This window comes from Cyprinus carpio, chromosome A13, assembly GCF_018340385.1.
Source record: "Cyprinus carpio isolate SPL01 chromosome A13, ASM1834038v1, whole genome shotgun sequence".
Classification (NCBI taxonomy): Eukaryota; Metazoa; Chordata; class Actinopteri; order Cypriniformes; family Cyprinidae; genus Cyprinus; species Cyprinus carpio.
Genome location: NC_056584.1, coordinates 20,362,063 through 20,366,242, shown reverse-complemented (window position 1 = coordinate 20,366,242; position 4,180 = coordinate 20,362,063).

Sequence of the window (4,180 nt, the reverse complement as noted above, 5' to 3'; positions counted from 1 at the left end):
CCCTCCTCACCCTGCGTCACTTCCACCTAAATAACCGATCCAGGAACAGCTTATCGAGACTTGACACCGACGAGGAAAGGATACATTTTACTATGACAAAGGATTAATCCATGACTCTTCAGAACCATCTGAAGAAAAAAATAAATAAAATAAATAAAAATGATTTTTTACACGAATAAATCTACATTTTTGTAAACAAAGCTTACATATAATAAAAAATATTATTACACAGAATTCACCCTGTTTTGCATAAAAACAACAAAGAACGTGATATTCGTGCGGTATGGTGTAGTCCGGTTTTTTAGTGAATCAAAAGCACTCAAATCAGTTACTGAATTATCTGACAAATTTCCTGAACCGCAAATCAAGTAAATGTTTGTATCATTTGTTACTGCGTTATGTTTGTCCGAGAAATTTAAATAGCCTACTGAAGAGTTTTTTGTAATCAGTGGAATTTTTTGTATTGTTAGAAGTAATTTAAATGTAGTTTTAATTTAACTTATTTCCAAACATTTAAGTATGAACTAAGATTTTTTTTTTTAAGTATGAAACGACCTCATGAATATTAATGAGGTTATGCTGATGAGATTTAGTGACCCTCCAAAAGCGTTGGTCATTCATATTAAAAACTCAAACCTTTACCATAGTAGGATTCGTAAATTAGCCTCTCTATTAAATTAAATACACCGCGCAGTTGACACTTCTAATACTAGACAAGAAAACATCTGTAGTGGAATTTATTTATGATTCTGGGTCGGCCAGTTAGCCATGTTGTTAGTAAACAGGGGCTCTAGATTACTCTGTCACGATTGCGCAGCCATTATGATCAGATATATTTAGGGACATCTCCGCCAAAGTGTGATTACTCAAGAGCTCAGTCCATGAGATCTGTAAACAAGAAGGTCTCAAGAATCCCCTCAAAAGGTCAGCAAATGTATTACAGGCTAGGCTATGTGAGCCTGTGCACATGTGACTGGGCTGTACATTTAGATCTACAGTAGCTATCAAATTCTGCAGATTTGTTTCATCACAAAGACACCCCAGAAGAGGAATGACATATTGGTAGCTGTGAAAAGTCTCCTATTCCAAAAAGAGTTGACAAAAAACACAGTATGTCCATTTTTATAATTGCATTATGTAATTGAATGTAAGCTAACATATATATATATATATATATATATATATATATATATATATATATATATATATATATATATATAAAGTGTACTTCTTAATTACCTAATAAAATGTGCTCATATTAATAACATATTAATAGCATTATTAATATAAGTAGGCATTATTATTGTTATTGCATTATATTCTAGAAATTCTATATATTCTATTTAAATAAAATCTATATATTGTATTTCTCCTTTATATATACAACATTTACCTATTGTAAGTAGTAACGGGAATATTTTCCAGTAGAGGTCGCCATTGTATAGACAATATGCTTGCTTCTGTAACATATTCAAGCAATTTACTAGTTATTTCCCTTGTGTGTTGTACATGAGTGCAGTTTTGTTTCATTCATCCATCTGCAACCACTGATGTTCTTTATTCAGTTTCCTCCAATTCTCTGAACCAGTGTGCTCTAGTTAAAGGGACAGTCCACCCCTAAATTAAAATTCTGTCATAATTTACTCACTCTCATGTTATTCCAAACCTGTATGAAATTCTTCTGTGGAACATAAAATATTTTTTGATAATCTATCTATCTATCTATCTATCTATCTATCTATCTATCTATCTATCTATCTATCTATCTATCTATCTATCTATCTATCTATCTATCTATCTATCTATCTATCTATCTATCTATCTATCTATCTATCTATCTATTAGTCTGTCTGTCTGTTCTTCAGACAGTGGATAGATTCAGCTTGAATTATTAGTTTTTTTTATTATTTATTGGTTGGTATTTTATTGGATATAAGAGTATAAAAGATATTTAATGCTTAAATGGCAACATCAGACAGTGGGGGACTCAGAAAATTATGTCTAGCAGCAGGCCATATATAAAGCTGTGGTTTAGGCATAGTGGGAGGTCTGGCTTCTGTGCTGTAAAGGCACACACTCTCAGAAGTTGGAGAATCATTAAGTTCTGGAAAAATGAGGGATTTGGCATGCCACACCTTTGGATTTATTAATTTATGAACATCTTTGGAGCTCTGTTCTTTCCACAGAGCATGACTTGCTATTTATTGATTATTTATTAGAACTTTAACTGGGCTGCACTCGTTGTGAACCTGATAAGGTCAACGGTTGAGTGGAGTCAGTACAAGACATTTCAGCACCCTGAGTCCATGTACAAACCTGAATGTCAAAGATAAGCTTTATATAACCAAGAAGCTACGGCAGAGCTTTCAGCTGTTAACTCAAGCAGTCATGAGTGAATCATAAAGGTGCTGGTTTATGTTCTAGGAGCTCAAAGCCTTTTTTCACTTGCCTTCCAGGATGCCGAACTTCCGACCAGCTCTAATAGAAACTACTTTATGTTTTCACATTGACATGTGATTCTCCAGAACACTAAGAAACACATTTGCCACTCCGACCTGTGCTGTTTGAGCAGCTCTCTGAACCCTGCAACCAGACAAGCAAATATTTCTGACGGTAAACTGAAACTCAACCAGCAATGTCAAGCATAGACACAATATTTACCCATCCTGTTGTGAGTCATAATGAAATGCCCTTTCAACCATTAAAATAGCCTTTTTCTGTAAAGACATACAGAAGAACTTGGCTGACATCATATCAAGATGGTTTCTATGGCTTAAGGAAAAGCTATAGAAACACAATGTTGTGTTTTTTTTTTTTCTGCAAATCAGCACAGACCTATAACTTAACTTTTCAGGACTACATCACAATGCAGATATCCACCGTACTAGACATACTAGAGAGAGTGAGGCATACAAAACAGATCAAAACAGAAAATTAATCACTATAATTGGCTGTCAGACACAAACATCCATCTAATCTTTGTATGCAAACACTATATAAAGCATGTAAGGGACAATTCAGCTCTGTGCCGATGTCCAGCTCATCCTGCTGGGGTTTATTTTGCAATAGTTGCGATAATTATTGTGATAAACTGTACTTTGGTCTTCTCCGAAACATGTAAGTATCTATATAAAAATTCACAGGCAGGTCTAGTTAAAGAAGAATTTACCTTAATGTTAACCAAATGAGGCCCGCATGTGGATTATGGTGCAGGTCTTCTATCCACTGCATTTTACTGTAGTGCTAAACACATTAACAAGGCTGCAAACTGAATGAGAATTAGGATTATAAAACTGAATGTGTGAAATGAGTGCAAGAGGAAGATTTAAAATGCAACACTTAATTTCTACCATATGTTAAAAGAAAAGTTGTTTCTGGAAAAGAACCTGGTAATGTCTCACTTAAAGTCCATGAGGGAACCCAGGTACTGTTAAAGACTTTAACTTTTGAGGACTGGTGTAATTAAAGATCCTGGCCTGATGCCTGTTCATTTGGTTTTAACAGCAGTAGTTGGAAATGACAGTAGTCTTTTAACTTGTTTATCTCTTAAAGCCAGTTGCTGGCTTGTTAAAATGTGCATATTTATGTCTCTTCGGCCTAACCGCATTTACAGCATATCAATGGTATCTTGGCTTCGACACTTAAGCAGCTGCAAGTTCCAAATGTCAGTTTGTGTTTTGAAGCCGACTTTAAAAGTGTGTCTGCTGGAGATCACAAAAGACTTGGAACCTTTAAAATGTAAGCAGAAGAGATCCAAATTTGTGATGAAGTTTACAAATGCCTAGCACATGCAACTACAGCGTAATCCATGGGAAAGGATGTAGCTGGATAATGCCTGGCTTTTGTCATTTCATTGCAAATTAAACTTATTCAACACGGTTCTCATATGCTATTGTGGGATGTTTGCACAACAGTGCTCTTTATTTGTAGTCTTTGGGTATTACTGGAATATTTTGGCATTAAATGTGATTTCAAATGCTCTCCGTTTGTTACCCCCTACTGCCACTTAAAACCTTGTTGGTTTTTAAAAAAATAGCGAATGTGGGAAATCATTGCTAGAATATCATCATATTGTTGATGCAACAGTCAGTGTTTAATTGTGTATTATTGTGTGTAAATACACATAGTATTTAAATGTACAGTACTACTAATATGAAGAGCCAAAGCTCAAACTCGATTG